Raw genomic sequence first — 20,920 nt, forward strand, 5'->3', positions numbered from 1 at the left:
TTCAATTTTAAATATTTGCTCTCGTTTCTCCATCTCCAAAGTTAACAAACAAGCTTAAATAGCAACCCTCGTGATAACCAGTTTTATATTGTTGAAATTATTCCAATTTTTCTTTTTTATGTTTTTATTGAATTATATTATATATTCGGCTTCTGCTATTCCCAATATCCTTGTATTTATTAGATCAACTTCTCTCACCGGGTTGTCTGTTTTGCATCTTTTTCCATCTGTTATTATTGATCGAATTTCATTTTTCTCCTTCATACGACAGGGGTATAGCATTCTAAATTAATTCCTATATTTTCAGGTGAAGCTGTAATAAATTGTACTTGTGTGATAAATTACCGAATTTATAAAGTATGACTGTCAGAATTTTGTACGGAATAATCTTTTTTCGTAATCCAATAACACCGATAAATTATATTTTAGGAGAGTCAATGAGGGTATGAACAGGAACATTTATTAATAAATTGTTATCGGAAGACATATTTTACTCGAATTGAAATATAGAAATTGTACAAACGTCTGATCTAAGTTATGGCTTATTGTAAAGTGGAGATCCACAAAATGTTCGAGAATTTCGTTTCCAATGCTTCGAATAAAACCAATTTGATCAATGGAATTCGAAGGTTGATTAAGGAAAAATATTGGAAGCGATTTTATTCCACTTCCATTTCAGTTATTTATTAGAAAACATTTTAAATGTCAGATGTCAAGAGAGATATTTATTTTTATAACAAATTATTTCCAATTTCACCAACCATACCTGCCTGTTCGATTAAATAATTGAGGGTTGCATACGTTCAACGGAAAAATGTGATATTTAACGTTAATACTCTTTGGGTCAGAAGTAGAATCCCTTATAGTATGAATTGGTGATATAAAATCCAGATGTTTTCTTCATTTCTATTCAAACAGTCTGATTTTAAACCCCAGTTTTCACACACCAATTCCGTTGAGACTTAACTTTTACATCAACAATATAGAGACGGACATCAACAAACCCCACCAAAAACTGAGTTTAACAAAGCCCTTATTTTCTTTAATGATTCTAGCCCAGGGCCAGACGATATACCTATTAGCTCTCTACATTTTCCAAAAACAGCTAAAGATACACTGCTGGAAATATTAACTCAAATATGGACAAAACATACATTTCCAAATAAATTGTTGCAGAGGACTATTATACCAATAAAGAAGATAGAAAAAAACATAAATTATCAGTTGATTCCTACAGACCCATACCCTAAACTTGTATCATGTGTAAATTATTAGAACGAATAATTAATAACATACTTGTTTGGGAACTAGAACGAAGAAAACTGATAACAACACAGCAGAATGGTTTTACAAAACAACATAGCTCAATCGACAACATTAAAGATCTGGAAAGTGATATACATGAGGCTTTAGCAAACAATCAGTAATACTTAGCTATATTTTCTGACATAAACACAGCCTTCGAAGCCGCATGGAGGCTTAATAAAGTAAAAAACCTTGAAAGAAAGGAACATGGATAGACACATGCTGGCATTCATTCACGATTTTCAGAACAAAAGAAGTTTTCAAGTTTAGATAAATGACTCTATATCTTACCTGAAAATACAACAACATAGAATAGCGCAGGATTCAGTAATCAGTCCAACTCTATTCCTGATAGCTATCAATAATATCACCACTAATATACAAAAACCAATAAAAGTCAGAGTCTTTGCAGATAATCTGGTTATGTACATAAAAAGTAAGAATCTAACAACAATAAAATCAATTTTACAATCACACATAAATATACTTGAAAAATGGTTCAGAAACTCAGGTTTTCGCTTCTATGCAGCGAAAACCAAATACATTATGTTCCTGAATTTTCGTATCAAGTACCGGAACACTATGTATATACACGATACAAAGAAGCACAGGCGATTGCGAAACCTTGTTTCAGAATTATCTCAACTCATAGAATGAAATATTACTTTTAATAATTATATCATATATAATTATTTGAGTGTAATTATTTATACTTTTATTTATTAATTTCTTACGTATTGGTACCTGGGGACTCAATCGATGAGGTATATAACTGTTTTACAATTTTATTTATTCAATAGCTTTACCTGCGGCGTTGCTCCCATTGTAGCCATTAAAAAAGGAAAAGATATTATCACAATAGAAATGAACCCATATAAATGGAAGCAAGAGTTATTCTTCCTTATTTTGCTTAAAAATTGCTTTAACTTATTTTTAACACTTATCAATTGAGTTTTTAAAGGCTCTCCCAAATCACCAAGTAATGGGAGTGAAACTTTGGAACATCACGTTGCAATAGTTACATCTTTCCATCTAAAAGCATCGCAATAGTGACATTTTTTATCATATTGTTCTAGCTCTTGTAGCTGCCTGCAGCGTAGCTTCTCTTTCTGAACGAACTCGTACCTGAAGAGGAGTTTCAGCTGTTCTTAAAACACTCTGTCGCTCTGCTTGCTGTTGTCTTCTCATCTCTGCGTGAACCGGAGATTCTTTATTTCGTGCAACTTTTGCTGCACGTGGCTTTTGCTTCCGAGGCATTTTTAAAAAAGAACAGAGTAAGAATTAAAACTAAAGAGTAAGATCTAAAATAAGGAAAAGCATGTAAGCATAGAAATGGCACCTAACCTCAAAAATTCAAATAGTTCTATACGGCATATATATTCGCAAGAAAAAGTTGCAGCTATAGTCAATTGGATTGTACATTGACGCGGGCCTTGATAATACATTGGAATGGTATTACAGTACTCAGGCTTGGAGCTCCATTACTGGAATGCTAAATTGCGTTGAAAAAGGTAGATTTTGAAATTGTTGACAAAAAATTGTCTTATATCTCGTGAAGAATAATTTTTTTTTTTCATGAAAAGTATCCTATGTTATTTCTAATACATCCAAGAATTTGTGTAGAAAGTTTTATGATGATCGATTAAGTAGCTTTCGTGTGAAAGCCTAAAAAACTTACATTCATATTTATAATATTAGTAAGGATTTACGTCATATCATGTAATAATCCCTAAATAAATTGAGCTCGAGGTTAATAAACTTTGATCAACTTCCCCGTTCAATACAAAAGATATATATATATAGATACTATAAAAATCCAAGTGCCAAATGGATAATTTTAATCAATAAAGCTTTATTTAGTGGAACGGACTGAATTCATATAAGAGTTTTTTCCAAATATTACCAGGTTTTTCCATTCAAAAACTGTATTTAATAAAATAGAATAAAGAGTATGACTGTGTATCAGCTTTTACGGTAATTAAGTAATTGCAGTAGAGATTACTATGACATTAAAAATAAAATCTCGTTTCGATTTAAATGAATGCATAGAGGTAAACCGGTTTAATAAAATCTACGGTTGCGTTGCGAATATTAACCATTTTACATTTTAATTTATCGGCCCCTCTCATCCAACCTCATCTCCAAAGCTAAATAAAACGAAAGCGATTTTCACAAATATTAGTGCAAATCTATTTTAGGTTTTAGTAGAATCTGTCAAAATAAAAATCGGATTGATTCTAAATTTCACAATGTTTTTATCACAAACTATTCAATTTACTCTGTTAGCAAAGTTGTAGGCTAGCACAGAAAGAATCTTTTCGTTGATAGATCTTCATTTTTCCGTCCGACTTTTGTAACTTCTGATCTAAGGAAAAATCGAGGGAAAACGTGGTCCTGGCAGACGACAGGCTTCATGGCTGAAGAATATTCGCGAGTGAACCGGTTTAGACTTTCAGACGCAGATAAGAAAAGCCAGAGACAGAAACAACTTTGCTGGGGTTAACGCTAACCTTCGTGAGAAGAGGGCACCCAGAGAAGAAAAAGAAGATAGTTGCCTTCGAGGGCTATATAATGGTTGTAGCGGCCATCCATTTTTTGATGCTATTTTCATGCTACGATTTATCTTTAGACTAAAATTTCAACGATAATCTTTTTCATTTCATTGGTGAATACATTCTGTCTAGCAAGCATGCTTTTGAGGAATGAGAACAGGAGAAATCTCTAGGTGCCAGATCTGAAAAATACGATATATGCGGAAGTAATTAGAATCCCCATTTATTGAACTTTGTCAAACTTTTGCTGAAACAGCATTTTTTCAAACGCTCCAATGACAATACGTGAAAGTCGTTACGTATGATTTTCTCCTTCCAAGATAATCGATGAATATTATACCAAGCGCATCCCAAAGTGCCAGCTGACTTTTGAGTCTCTCCACGATTTGGAGTTATTTCATCACGCGCAAACAACACGGCTGACTGCTGGACAACCGTCGGATTGAGACAAGAAAGATAGAAGAGACTATCGGCATATAAAAAAATGCATTCGCATATACTAGCTGAAGAATTATGCAAGCTTGAGTTAAGTGCTGCGTCCATTCTGGACTTAAATCGCATTCGAATGAAAATTTTCCAAGCCTTATGAAGGAGGTTTAGATAAATCGAGTCAAAATTTTTGGTCGATTCCTAACTGTAGATGAAAATTGAATCAACCACTACTTTCCTCAAACAAAAATACGTAGCGAACTTGCTCCTAAAAAGGCGATGACGGTTATATCGGCTGGAAAAGTGAAGCAACCATTTTTTTGGAAAGTAATGGAATTTGTTTTATCAACTTTAAAAAGTTGAAACAAAAACAGGCCAGTATATAATATCATAGAATGATAAAATAAAGGAAGATATTGCGAAGAAGCAGCCTCATTTAAAAAAAAAAGAAAGTGCATTTTCTTTAAAATATCTACTCTATTCACCAAATCGAGTCCCCAGTGACTTTCTCTTTTTATTTAACTTGCAGAAGACACATTTTTCTATCGCATACGTACACTCCCATTTTGAGGTTAAAGACGATTACTATTATCTTGAAGAGTTTCCAAAGTTTTCAAACTTAAGAGGATACTATATTAGGGAATGGAAATGATTATTAAGAATAAATCTTGTTTTCTTGTTAGGTATTCTTGACAATTATTCCTTTCTTGAATTATTCTCAGAATCTTTCTTACTAATGTTTCGTATATTCGTTTAATAATGCAAGTAAAAATTTTAATCTCTCAATTTTAAGAGATACATGATTTTATCTCTTATTCGTTGATGTAACTCAAACATTTAGTTTGGGAAGAGCCGGATCTACAACAGCTAACTAACTGTCACAGCTCTTTTATTTCTAGTGCTTTGATAATCCGAAGGGTCAGAAATATAAACATAAGTGAGTGGGCAGTTAGGATGCGACTGATGTTTCAGGATATTTTTTTTGAATTAATGTTACTGAACCGCTGCTTTCTTTTCCAAATAGAATTTTTCACGTTAGTGGAAAGTAAATTTTTTCTTGAAGCTTTTTGGAGTAAGATAATATTTCACTTTGTTGTGACAGCAATTCAGTAATTAGTCGAGTTGTTTGATTGTTTCGTACTTGCTCTTGATCTTGAATTTGTATTTTTCACTTTACTTTGAAACAAATATTCTATCCCTCAACATAATTTCGTTGTACCACTACACATTCATACCAGCGAATTTCTAGTTTTTTTCTATCGATCAAAAGATAATATCGAATGAATTCTTTCATTTAATTAATTTAAAACGTTCAAAATATATTTTTTACAGTAATCTATTAGTTACTCTCTAATCAACAAACTCTTCTTCTCAAGGTCTTCCTTATTTATTCACACTGTCTCTCACGTTCTTAATTTTCGCGTCCTCCTGATTTTCCATTGTTGTCATTTTATTCTCGATATTCGATTGCAACTTCTCATTCATCGTTGTTGTCCTGTTCTCCATAAAAATATATTTAAAATTATATTTTTGTAGTTAGCAGCAATGTCAGTTCACAGCGATAAAATATGTCGTCTTTCATGGTAGAAATCTTGTCATCCATATTGACATAAATATCGTTTTCCAATGTCGGAATCTTCTTGTTAATATTGGCCGAAATATCATTCTTTATTTCAGAAATTGACAAGATTAAGATGAAAGACTCATCTTTGTATAGAGAAGTTTCTGGATAAAATCCGTCACTTACCAGAGTCACTTTGATTCTTTTTACTAATTGGCTTTTCTCACAGGACGATTCTAGCTCACTATTCTCCAGTTCAGCTTTCAATTCCGTTACTTCCAGGTCACCAAGTCTCTTACCTATGTTTATGTCACTGATTTTTTTACAAAAGCGACTACGCCAAATTCTAGAATTCAATTATAGCCGGACAGAGCCGGCTTCATATCAGGGACGAATTCGTAACAATATATCTTCTCCTTTTTGTTTCATTTTTCTTCTCCTGTTTAGATCGTCTCCAGTTCAGTCCGCTCTTTTTCCAGGTAGTTTACTCTGAAACAATATTACGTTTACTGCTATCTCTTCTCTTTTGCTTATTTTCACTGCCTCCACACCATTTCAACTGTTTGATTTTTTGTACCGCACTCACTACGTTATACTATTTTGTTTCTTATTCCATCTAGTCTCTTATTCTCGCTACTCTTCTCAGTATCACACTTATTTCCCGCTCTAAACTGTTAACACTCAGGATTCATAACCATAAACCAGCATTGGTTAGGGTAGGTACTGAGTCGTGGTTTTTCATTTTTGTACATGTTATTACTTCTTTTAAGCTGAAAAGTTCTCTTTATAGTGAGGGTGTTGTATTATTCGCTTTAATGGATACCTTCTTGTCAATTCATCCATTTGGTCTTATAATTATTATTCCTAGATTTGTTAACGCGCTAAATTGGTATGTTTATGTAAATAGGTTCAACAAAAATTGTCACCTACATACTACAGTCACTGTTATGGTATAGAATATAGATATTCCGAGTTATGCTCACTAACTTTTCCCAATTATTTCCCATATTTTTTCTCTGTTAATATTGGAGGTTTTCTCTAAATCAACTGCTGTAACGTAAATTTCATTGTGGGTATTCGATATTTCCATCTTATATGTCTCAAACTGAGTACCCAGTCTTGATTTGATCTTTATGATGCTACCTGTGTAGAATTCAATGTGTAATCTATCTCATGTCTGCAATTACATATACATATAACATGTATATAATACTTATTACCGATATCTCTATAATTTTTGCAATTGTTATAACTTCCTCTCTTCTAGATGGGTGTTGTTATTGATATTTACCACTCCTCTGGAATTGCTTGTGTATTCAAAGCTACTAGTGATATTTTGTGTAATAATTCTATGTGTCCCGCTGTTGGTAACTCTTTGAAATATTCGTTTCGTCTATTTTATATTTCACTTTGTTCGATTATAATATTCTCATTTATAGTTTCTAAGTTACTTTTCCGATTTTTTTTCTTTTCTGATTTATATCTTTATATGGTACATTCATTTTGCGTCGAAAGCTGCTTTTTTATCTTCTCGTCTCTCAATCTCCATTTCTATTTCTTTACTCCATCAATGTGTTAATTTCGACTGTAATGTTGTTATACTCGATCCACATACCTCAGTAAATACATTTCTGAGTATAGTTTTGAAATGCCTCCAAAGGTTTTCTCTTCTGATTTCACTGTTTCTTAATCTATTCTCTCTTGGTATTGTTTATTTGTGTTTATTTTCTTCAAATTTGGTTTATTCTGATGGTATCATATTCTTAGGTTTTTTCCTCAATTGCTGTATTTTTTTATTTTTCTAGTTTCATCACTAAGACTCTTATGAGAAAATGATTACTCACTATATCGTACCTCCTTTTACCTTCATATATTTTATCTTCTTAAGTGCGCTTCTTCAGATCAGGAAGAGATCGATAGATAATATTTTTTTTCGCTTGAAACTATCCTATTAGTATGTTTGATAAATTTGTCAGTACTTGACTTAGAACCTAGGAAGTTTTGAAGGAAACCCGTGTGTCTCTGTCATAACCTTTTCAATTTGTTTGCAATAACCTTCAACGAGGAATTTTACAAAAGATGAGTTAGCTCAGATAAATATTACAGATGAAGCAATAAATCTCAACCCAAATCGGCAAATGTGACACTAACTTTCACAAAGCAGCGTAAGGTGAGTTTTATATTTTCCTAAATAATAACAAAGATAAGACTCCCAGAACTCTGTGAACATGGCCTCATTGGTCACAAAAAAAGTACTTTGTTTTCTTATGAGCTTGTTGCCCGAATGAAGTTAATTGAGTAATCTAGCAAAATGTCGAAATTAGTTGATGCACATGAAGCCGTGGTGGGATAAACAAATGTGTTTGCCCTAAGTTGTTGTGGTTTGTGAACTTATTTGTTCGATTTCAGACCCTAATATTTCTATTTTAATAGCCAAATTGCTTCCTAAAGAGTTGCCACGAAAAGAAGTGCAAAATTTCCTACCAGAAAATGGCTTTGTAGATTTTTCTCCACTATACAGAGCTTAATAAACTTGAGAACGCAATAATAGAAATTAATGTCAAAAAAACTACCGTAATTCAAGCACAAAATTGGTACAAAGTTCTAAATTTTGTGAATTGCCCCAAATCTTACTACTTACTAATTTGAGAAAAAACTGCAAAATTACTCTGTTTCAGCTGTATAAGTTTCACTGAAATATGTATATGTAAAATATACGACTGTAGTCTTCCTAGCATCATGGAACAATAAAAATAAAGAAAACAACTCTCACTTCCGGAAAAACCAAGAAAAACTAATACGGGTACATGAGAAAATCAATTGTTTACCCGACGTTTAAATCTTAATTTCTTAGATCAACTAATTGTTTATAAGTTTTAATGGTGTACCCAAGTTTCATCTAAAATGACCTATTGACAGGAGAAGTCACTTTAATTCTACTTTAAAATATCCAAACATTCGTGCAAAGTTCAATTCGATCGAGTTTTTGATCAGAAATAAATGACACAGCACCCCCCTTGTAGGCAGATTTCTTATATGAAATCTTATACAAATATTCACTTTTTCATGACGATCGCTAAGGATTTTATAAAACAGTGATGACATTAAATGGATGTTCAACATTATTTGTGTTAATATGGTCATTTTTAACGCAGACAACCATGTAAAAATCATCATATGGAAGCACTTTCAGGTTTTGTTTCACATAACTTTGTGTAAAGCTTTGAAGTACTATTTTATATTCATAAGCACCAATTTCTCTACTTGAAATAATAGTTTTGAATCCCGTTTTGAAATATATAAAATAGATCGCATCTATTCTGTTACCAAAATAACCTCATTCTGTTTCTACCTCAAAACAAAATTTTCTCGTTTTAATTATGATCACCCCAATACGAAACAATTTGCAAATGGAAATCGACGACATCAACCCGTAATTACATTTTGTGTTTCAAGCTCGGAATAACTCGACCTCGACATCTTGTAATATTTCATCAGAATTAATTGCCGCTCCTCATTTTATTTACTTTTCCAATTATTGTCTCACTTCTGCCTTGACACAAGCAGGGTCGTCTGGAAAAACTAAATTAAATTATACCACACATCAAATAGAAAGCTTTGTTTATGACGAACTGTTTGAATGAATAGTCAATTTCGGAACGGCGAATAGATCAAGTTTCTTCGTAGCACACGACTGAATTCGACCATGATATTACGTGATATGTCTAAAAAGTTTCAAGCATAACAAGAAAATTAGACATTTTCTACGCAATCATTTTTATTTTCTTAGTGATGCGATGGTCTTTTTTAATCCTTCTAAATTATATTTATCATTTTTCTCCTGAAGATAGGCGTTTACGTATACGTCTGATGGAAATCTGTATCCTGCAATTGAAAGGTAGGAAATTTAGAAAAGTTGCCATAAGTCGAATCTGGTTAACACAGACAGATAAACATTTTCTTCTACTTCAAATGAGTTTGTTTTGAGTAAATTTCTCCCTTTACCTTGTCAAGCAATGATACGTACTGTTTTCAGGTTATTTTTGTTACCTCTTTGAAGATAGTCGATAAACTGACTGTCTCAAAGTAACCTTAAATCCTCGACAGGAGACTATTCCTTAGGAAAGGGGATTCGGCCTCGTTAAAGTATATAAAAACTGGTACCCAGATGGGGTGAACAATTAATATTAAATTGGACGCCACCAGCTTTTTAACGACCGACGTTAAAAATTAATGTAAAGTCGGAAAAGTTGGAAACACCTTATGAATTGAATTAAAATAAAAATTGAACAATCTTAAACTATTCCTGGACACGATTATCCAAATTAATATTTACTGCTAAGAACGATAAAAATAAAGATGTCAGCAAGAATAAATTTATTGAAAAAAATAATAAATTCGCATTAACTGCGTATCCAGAAGATCACAACGAACAAAAGCAGTTATAAATTAAAAACATCTCAGACTTGTCTATATATGAAAGATAAGGCTGGAAATTCGGGATGGTTGCAACTCTCAACTGGATTCCCAGGTGCTAGAGTTGAGGTTGAGTTTGTAGTCTGGTATTTGATGTGGAAACTCCCAACCTGGCAGCTCTAGAACTGCGGGAAAAATATAATGAGGAAGGAAACAAAAGGAAATGATGCTCTGGCATATAAAAAACTGAATTTATATATTTCAAAATGTAATCAAACAGGAATCTGTTCTATTCTATTCATTCTGTTCCTCAAATAAATAGTAAATACGAATTCATATAGAAACTATCATATAAAATTTGCTTGTAAGCACAATAAAAAAAGCAAAGAAAAACTTACCAGCGAATATAAAGAATAAAATCACCACAAATTTATTAAATTTTATTTTTGCTCGAAGTATAGAGAGGTAGAGGAAGAATTCGTATCAATTTCGAGGTTTTATTGAATTTCTCGAATGGAGTGGGAGGCCGAAAACAAATTAATCTCTTCAATAACTCGAAAATTAGAATAAATAAATCCGGAGTGACTACTGTGCCACAATACGTGAACAAAGGAATATTTAAAATACTTGAAGAAAAATGTATCAAGCCAAATGGCATGTTACAAACGGTCGTCACTTTGTTGGCCGAAGAAACTGTCCGTCCTCTGCAATGTACTGTCTTCACTGTTTATTCGTCTATAGGAGTATAATGATAAACCTAGGATGCAAAATATGTTATTTTGCTTGAACTGTGGAAATAATGCCTGTGAAATGTTCATAGGAATGTGTTTTTGGTCCAACCGCTCAACATGCATAATTATTCAGTAAGTTTATAGCAAGTGACAACTTCTTACTTATAAGATAATCAAACATAAACTAGGCTTCCAATGGCTTGAAATGAGAATCTCTCAACATATACATATAACGAAAGAAAGGTTGAGATGTTACTGCCAATTTTTCAGCAAACTAAATACATACAGGATGGAAACTCGACCCTTTATTTGGTTCATCAATCAAAAGAATAAAAAATATAAAATATAAGTGAAGCTGAAAGTCAGAACCACCCAAATAATATAAAAATAAAGTATTCAAATTGTTCTTAATAATACTTGCAGAAAAAATATACCTCCTGGTAAGAATGATACCAATTTCAGAAATTTAGAAAACGAGTATACCGGTCGATAACATATGAAATGTGGATATATAAAATACTACATACAAAAAAAAACCTTAAATTTAAAAAATACAAGATCATCCGATCTTCGAAAATTCATAACGGCTATGTTTTCTTTTCTATATGTGTTAAATTTCCAATTTATTCTGTCTGATTTGCCAAACAGCCATGGGTGGATTCAACGTTGTTCCACCTAATTCTAGGCTGCCCGATTTTCCGTAGAAAATCATTTTCAGTCATGAGACCTATTTCAGTATGCTAAAAGAGAATTGTCGAATTTAATACGATGTGAGATTAACTTGCGATTAATCAATTCGTAGAAAAGCCATGTTTGGTGTTAATTATTAATAATACTAATGAATTAGATAACATAGTCTCCAACAATGTGCTTTCAACAAGAAGGCCTACGTACTAAATAGATTATGTCACATTGGCCATTCTGCATGATAGATTTGAAGGTATTCTTATAACAAGGTTGTGTGAACCTGACACTCATATCGAGTTATTTTAATCCATTACGCTTTTCCTTGTCATGTTTTCTTCTGTTGCAAGTCTATACAGAAGGATACAAACGCCAGGCCCTCAAAGCCAATATATTAAATTTAGCACGTTCTATGCGTTAGTGTTGCGCTATAGTAAATTGGCCACTTTATAGTATAAATGAGCCATTTAAGCGAAAAAAAAATCTTCATATCTCACACACAATTCTTTTGATTTGAATTTTGAAATAAGTGCTTATAATTGAAGATCTTATACTGTACATTATGTATTCCAGCTAATACAACGTGTATTTTAGGGTTAGACAAGATGAAAACAAATACTAAATAACCTTATAAAAATGAAAACAAATTGAGAAACGTTAAATCTAATCTGAACTTTTACTTCGATTTATATCTGATGACTATTAAGTCTCTTTAATGATTTGCATAAATACCGTTTCTTTATGAAAATACTTACCAAAATATCAAATATACTGTTACGAACTCGACCATGACATGCACCGTGAAGCCGGTCTTTTTCAGTTATAATGTAATAGTGTAAAGTTCAGTGTAAAGTTGGGCACCAAAAATATTCTAGGAACTTATTTGAATTTGTTTTTTCACACAACGGCGCTTTGTATCTCAGATCCAACTTCTAGGAAGACCTTTTCATCATTTGTTTGTTTACTTTCTAGAATCATTGAGAAAATCCTTTCTGGTATAAATTGAGTAAGTGAGAGACAGTGTGTGTGTATAAATGCGCTACAGCACTGGAAATAGTTTAAAGAAATAAGAAAACTATTGAAATACGCGTACATAGTAGAAAAAATCATAGTTTATAACACACACTAACAGCTAAGATCCCTCCGCCGCTGTCTATTAAATACGAATATTTCTATTTAACAATATTTTAGGTGATCAATTTCATGTTTTCTTTGTTGAACTATAGATACTTAAACTCGCGTCATTCTTTAAACCTGGAAACTGCCGATATCGGTTTCAGTAGACCATAAAATTCCTATTTCATCATAATTCGTTTCATCGGCATGTTTTCTCCCTCAACGTAATTGTTTTCTAGCCGATGTTAAATAAGGTTGTAAGACGAACCCTCTTCATGATACTTGCAGAACTTTATAAATTGATTTCTTAACATTCTAGACCTTTAGTTATTTTTAAGAGCAGATTATTTTCCACTTTATAACCATTTCTTTCGTCTTTTGTTATTATACGTTTATTATTTTCCCATTAGATAAAAGAAATTTTGTCATTTTGGATTAGACCAAATATTCTATTATTCTGTATCGTCTACATTGATGATTGAAAGAGTAAGATAATGAAGAAACATTCGTAATTCATAGGAGTATCACTTCTTTTAATAGACTTCCATTACGGTTCTGATGAAGAAAATCCCTTTGTTTGATGCATTCTTTAGAAAAATTAGCATTTATGTTCTCGTGGTAGTAACCGGAACGAATAGATTCAGAAATCAATGCTGATGTCTACAATTATTAGTCTGAGCCCCTTCTGTTGAAATTGAACCAGTGCCAAAATTTATTTGGTGTAAGTCCTTCATTATTTTATTTGAATGAAATATATTTCTTATTTATACTAATATATCCTTTCTATCCAAGTAGACTTCGTGGAATGTTTTTTTCAATGAAAACTCATTTCTTCTCAGAGTTTTCATATCGTACTTCGACTCATTTCAGGGTAATCCTTATCATTTGGAACCGTGACAAGAATTTTGTCTAGTGTCGGAAATTCTTTTCTAAAGAAGAATGCATGTACTTTACCTTGTTGACTTTCTCCTTTGATGTTCTATTCAAAATTCCCTTTACGTTCTGTTCAAAACTTTCCACATTTCTCTTCTTCAATAATTCTGTAAATCGTAGATTTCCCATCACCTAACTTACTACTAGCTAATTCCAATGTGTCATTAACATTTCTAGATAAATGTTTTTTTATGGATAATTTAAAACAATTGAATATTCTTGTTTTATCATTAATTTACCAATGTTTCGGCGTTCACGCGATCCTTCCAAATTTTCCAAAATCACAGTAGAATACCCAATAAAAGACCAATAAGTGCTCGAAAGCTTGTATTAGCTCAGGTACATTGGTGAAAATTTTATGAAATTTTCAGATTAATCTGAAATAATATTGAGATATTTTTCTTATTTATTCAAACTATGTCTAACGATAAGGTGAATTTATACAAACTTTCTATTACTTACTTTATTTATTTACGCAAACAGAACACGTTCACGATCCATGTCATGGACGAGTTCATAACAATATATAAAATGACCCTTCCAATAGTCCAGGAGCGGTCAATGCTGCCGTGTGCCGTTTTTGGTAAAAACTGGTACGCTTTGTTTATATCTCAATTGCTTAAACAAATGGTTTGGAGAATTTTTTTTAAGCGAATATGGCCCATTTTAAGAATATGAGATCTTTTGTCTTTTTTCCGTATGATGCATACTTAATAATAAATTTTAAAAGTCGAAAAATCGACGACTTTCAATGTTTATAAATTTTGACCAACTGAACATATTTTGAAATTGAACAATTCTACTTGTTCTTTAAACCTCAATCTACAAATTGGTATACTAGGGTCATTGTATCAAGAAGAAGACAGTAGGTTAATCTTATGAGGATATCATTTAACGAGGTGGACGGCACCAATAGATGGCAGTGGAGAGTTGCCGTCCACAGCACGTTTTTTTTACTGAACGTCGTAGCTTGAATTACGTGTTTTCTTAACTTTGGTTGCCGAATTACCCCAATAACAGATGGCGCCAAAGTTATTTAAAATATTATATTCAACCCTTAAGCTGTGTTGTAAAGTTTCTTATTTTGGGTGCCTATAGCAAAGTTGCAATTTCAGTTCATTATTATATTGTGTTCGTTGCGTTATTGTTGAGTTTCGTTGGTTGTGCATTTGGATTACTTTTATATAATTTTAATTATATTTCCCAGAAAACAAAAATATTAGAATGTGAATAATGTTCCGAAGCAACACTATCATACTTTTTAACAAACATTTTGAGAATTTGAAAACGTTGTAAAATTACAATAAATTTACTCAGTTTGTTGACCATTCGAATTTCCCACTAACAATTTTGTAGCTGTAAAATGCACAAGGAATATATACAGGACCGTACTAGTTGTAGTTTCTGATAATTTTTTCAATCGCTCAGTCTATAATTATTATAATTTTATATCAGCAATTTCATAAAAAGTGTAGTTATTATTGTTACTTTATTTGATATTTCTGTTCAATATTTTCTAATAAATTCATTTACTAAAACTTTGAGTGTTTCATTTAGTTATCTAATATGAAGGATGCAATTACCTCAGAGAAAAAATCCGTGATTCCTGACATTTACGCCAAAGTCTAACATCTTTTTTATTTACCTTAATTTATTTCAATTCATTCATAATGTACTTCATAACTTCACTTCTATTTATATTCAAATCCTGTTTACAATTTAACTGAAAGTCCAAGCATTATGTAATGTCATAAGATGTTTATTGCCCAACCGACCTCTGACCTGTTAAAACTTTCATGCTAAAAAATTATCACCTAGGTATCTTTAGAATTATAAGCAACAAATAGATTTAGTAAGTTCCGAATATCGACGACGGCATCCCTTCAAAAAAGGAAATATTGCACAATTGAAGAATTCTACAATGTCATTGATTGAAATATTAGTACGATATTGTATTATGATACATTTAGTATATTTCATCTCGTTACGTTTAAAATATTAGTATAGTTAAAACTTTTTACAAGTTATTGTTTTTGATTTTATCAAATATATTAATACAGTACGAAAGCGGAACAAAATCAAAAATATTTTTCCCAGGAAGAAAGGGGAAAATGGATAAATCACATAAATCAACTGAAAGTTAAAAAAACATACAAAATAGCCAGGACTTATTTTTTCGCCTATTCAAAATATCATCAAAATATGAATGTTCCAAAAATACAGTCAAGACCGAGGTTCTGAAATCGCAAATTCTTATTATTTCAGTCACCAAAGGTAAGTATATATATTTTATATTCCTTTGTGCAAGCATCTTTCTTTCTATCCCAAATTTAAGTGATTAACAGATTAATGAAAAATTATTTGTTTCGTTTGCTAGTTCTACAAGAACTCATTACACAAATCTTTTGGTTAGTTTGGTTTGAAATTGGTGACAAATAATTAGTACTGAGATTAAGTTTATTTTCGGTTCGAGATGAATACATGTTATAACATTATTATAAACGTGATATTTCAAAATTTATTTATCTATTGTAACGATTCATATTGAATAGGCAATCTGTGTCACTTTCGTAATAAAAAGTACAATCGGCAACAATGTACTATCGGTTCGAATTTCGAAGGTAAAGAAAACTTGACATTTAGTTGGGATCTTTCCAAAAAAATTTAGTTTATTTCAGATGGCACTAAGCTACGGGTCATTTTTATGAAGAACGAGCGTAAAAGTACCTAGATGGCGTGCCTCAAAAGTGCCTCAAATGGTTTTTTGTTGTCTAACTGTTAACATTGTTAACTGTTCTACTATTTTATTATTTATACAATGTTTTGATGTTAGTGCAGGACCGGTGTTTCGCGCTTTCTCAAGATAGCACCACGTGGCTCTATTCTGGCGCGCATTTTATGTCGTTAATTTGCTTTGAAAATAGATCCATTGAAATATTCTTAAATCATGGAAAAGAATGAATTTTTTGAAATTTTGATTAATTTACACATTTATTTCCAACAAATGTTGCTTGATCAAATATTTGTCCATGTTATGAATGAAACTAAAAATTCACAATTAACCTCAATTTATCGCAAGGCAATGCCACACCATCACATTACATGTCAAAAACATGTATAAACAAGCCCATGCTGCCCATCATACAAACAAGCTCTGTCCTGTTTACTGCTACTCACGAATGGAAACCCGCGAAAGCTTTTGAATTTTGTTATTTAAGTGGAATTCCTATATTTAATACTGTCATTAGTATTGTTCTTCTATGTTTTCATTTACAATCGTTGATATCGAATTCTCATTATTTCATATTAATGACTAATTATCTAAATCGAAAACCAAACGTTTCTATTTCAATTTTTTAATTAGCTTAATGAATTCATAAAGTAGTAACAATAAAATCAACTTGTAATGTAACAACTAATTACATTTCGTTTAAATGCGTTCATTTACAATAATTCGGGTTGTAATTTATTTGGTTGTATAATTAGAGAGCTTACATAATGGAATGATATTGTTAATGTTAATGCCAAAGTTTTGTTGTTGATCTTTTTAATGTCTGCGTTCGGCGCGTGGTGATCGAGGCTTCTCGCCACGCGCTGCAACGTTGTGAAAGTTTTCGCAAAAACAGCACACGGCGGTATTGACCGCTCTCGGACTATTGGAACGGTTTTATCTTTGACCCTTCGAATGCACACGGCAGCAATAACCGCTCTCGGACTACAAGGATGTGAGTAGGTTTTTTTCACTTACATACATAAAAATAGAGGAAAGAATATATAAAGGAATTGTATGAAGTTTAAGTGGAATAAGAAATCAAGTACAATCACAATTAAGGAAAATAAGATTTTCTGGATTTTCTATTAATTAAAATTCGTCCGAGTGGAGATTGGACTACGTTAAAATTTGATAATAGTCTCACAAATGCGACAGTGCATTATGTTGTCAACAGGTGAACAATTATGATGTACTTATCCGATTTTTATTTCATTTTTCCATTTCAGCGAACATTTTAAATCGTGGAAGCGCACTGGAGGTTAAACATGAAGAGTTATCGCATAGAAGCATTCAAAGGATATAAATCATTTTCAACATTTAATTAAATTTCAGTAGACGAGAATAAAAAGTAGCTGTGGTTTTATAAAATGCTGCAACGCCATTATTATTCACATTATACTCATACTTACCCGAAATTGTGAATCTTTGATTAAACTCCATTGTTTTTAATGATAAACTGACTCGATAATACGTTCTTTGAAAAAAAAACATGAAAGAAAAAATATTTTCAATCTGAGAAAGATTCGGTTATTATTATTTCATCATTGCTGTATACTTTTATCATCATTATCGGTCCTATGAGGTTAGTAACAAACGTAATTGCCCCTAAGTATATAACTAATTCATTTTCAATTATTTAATTAAATAAAACGTGTTTTGATTTTAAAACTTTTCTGATCACTTTTTATTATTGATTAGTTATATCATATATTGCATATTAAAAAATTCACAGATAATCCTTACTCAATTATAGCAATGAATATGAACTCGGTCTGTTATCAATGATTTAAGAAACAAAACGAACTTAAAAATCATTTCGTGAACCTTAGTAAGATTATTAACTCGTGATGATATTTGTTTCCTCGTTATTTTTAGAAAAGTCACCGACAGTCTCTTCCTTAGACCTGTAGATAGATTTGAGCTAGTGCAGCATTCAAAAATAGACTTCATGCGGCATTGATGGGTTATCAGCTGAGTTATCTCTAAATTCTCCAGAAGTGATGTTTAACGTTTTATTTTCTCTACTCATCGAATCCTTTGAAAACGGGCTTGTCCCTAACTGTCTAAAATCTGCCATAACTATTCCCCTGTACTAGGATGGAGATCATTGGGAAAATAATCAAAAACCATCTATTGCCATAAAATTTTGGAAACTCAATAATTTGGTTCCTCATCTAATAAATGCACTATTGATGCTATGCTTTTTGGTCTTAATGGAATATATAGCTCACTTAATGATAAATTTAAAATGGATTGGGTTTTTGAGATTTTGCTTAGACCTTCGATTATGTTGATCTGATTAACTAAACTATTATTATTATTAGTTAATATAACTATATTAACTAAACTATCTGATAAACTAAACTATTATAGCATTCCTTGGAAATAGTTCGTATCTCAACTTGAATGCAGAAAACAACTGATACGAGCTAATGGTGAAGTTTCGAGAAATTCACCAGTTGGTATTCATTAAGGATGTTTCAGACTAACGAATTAATGGTAAATTTACTTTATTTGTGGAATGAAACTCGAGTAACCTGGGCAGATCCAGATATAAAACTCAAAAATGACTTAATACGATCTTCAAATTCGATCAAGTTTCTTTATCTACATGTAGAGACTTATCCTCTTCTAGTTTTGCCATTAAATCTGTGTCTAAATAGCTCGATTCTCGATCTTCTTTAAGAACTTACCACTCGTTGTTCAAAACGCATCTTCACTGTGGTTTGATTTTCTGGGGATCTTGTAGTTTGCACTTCTTCGAATCAATATTCAACTTACTGAAAATAATTGATCGCCACATTTATTTTCAAGTAGTGAAACGAAACACGAATTATATTTTGAAAAATACAAAATTTTATCTATTCTCGCTCTTTTTGCTTTAGAATGGTTCACAATTTCACAACTCAACTGAGAGACCCATTCATAGTTACCTTACTAAAAGAACATTTATTTAACATTACCTACCTTTGATCTGGTGAAAAATCTCAGCTTCTTCTGAGTCAAGAATTTTCTCAATTAAAGACCTTCAGAATTAAAAGTGACATATATATTCAATGAATTCCGCAAATCCACAAAGGCATTATTGATTGGAAGACCTTATTATTCTGTAGCAGAATTATACAATGTATAAGACTGGCATAATTCAATATTTAGTATAGAGTAAAATATTAATATTTTAATATAATTATAACTAATGCAAATTGTTATTTTACATTATTTGCTATAAAATTTTGTCACTTTTTCCATAAAATTGTAAAATGTTCTTATGATAATAAATCTAACCCAACTCAGATTTCAAAAGTACAGCAGCATGTTTAAGAACAGTCAAAGAAATCTAGCTAGAATCTGCAGAGCATTTCGAACAGTATCAACGAGAGCAGCAGTATTTTTAGCTGACTTAACATCTTCAGACAAGACAAAGGTAGCTGGACGAAAAGATTAATTCTTAATATTAAATTTGGCTAAATAGAAAACACGACTGTATAAATAATCAACTGACACAGCTACTCATAGGATATGGATGTTTCACGTCTAATTTCACTGTTTTAAAATTACAGACTCGCCAAATTGTTTTCACTATACTGCAAGATACTGCAGAGCAAACCTTTTTTGCATGCCAAAAATAAAAAAATCAGGAGCTTACTTCCACCAAAAATTATTGTTCATGAAATTATAGGTAGCGAGGAAGTGTGAAAAACCCTATCTGATATGGTGACAAAGATAATAAATTGAAAACGGAAAGATCGAGTAAATAGAACGAAATTCATCTAGGTATTTAGACTGCCGAATATAAGAGCCATTGATTGAAATAGGAATAGTACAAATGAAGATATATCTATCATTTGGATTTATATATATTCATGATGTAAAAATTTTATATATGCCAGTATCACTATACCGTACACTGTCCGTCTATTTACAGCGGCATCAGTATTAGAAGTCCAGGAGTTGTCAATTTAAAAGTCCCCTCATACCGGGTATGAAATTTTTTTATGAAAATCGATAGTTCAAATCTATAAGAATTGGAAACGCGAGGTTTGCGAGGATTTTCAAAGCTGGAAAAGGTTTAAAAAATTAAAATAAAAAAATCGATAAATGTTTCTCCCTCATGGTATGAAATGATGTGCCTAAAGTGTATTACGTAACATAATTTTGTTTTATTTTGTTTGTTTGAAGGTCTATTTTAAGATGATCTTGGTTAGCGAGCTCAGAAACGGCCGGAAATATCCAGGAAACTAGCTTAAAATTCATTGACTCTGAACTCATTTTCGATAAATAAAATTATAGTCAATGGATATAGTTTGAGAAAATGTTTCTCTGTGGAAATACTATTGATCCATAATGATCTATTCTTCTCGATAGTTCTTTCTATAACAATTTCAGAAGACAGTTATGCTAGGATCAATCAATATTTCAT

The 20,920-nt window shown here is 31.7% G+C and overlaps 1 protein-coding gene across 2 annotated transcripts in view; it reads right to left on the reverse strand.

The window, feature by feature from the left end:
* The window catches only part of LOC130894057 (uncharacterized), a 132,132-nt gene that overhangs the window by 95,961 nt on the left and 15,251 nt on the right, over positions 1-20,920 (reverse strand). The gene's annotated exons all lie outside the window — the stretch shown is intronic.

The sequence above is a fragment of the Diorhabda carinulata genome, chromosome 5 (genome assembly GCF_026250575.1).
Source record: "Diorhabda carinulata isolate Delta chromosome 5, icDioCari1.1, whole genome shotgun sequence".
Lineage (NCBI taxonomy): Eukaryota > Metazoa > Arthropoda > Insecta > Coleoptera > Chrysomelidae > Diorhabda > Diorhabda carinulata.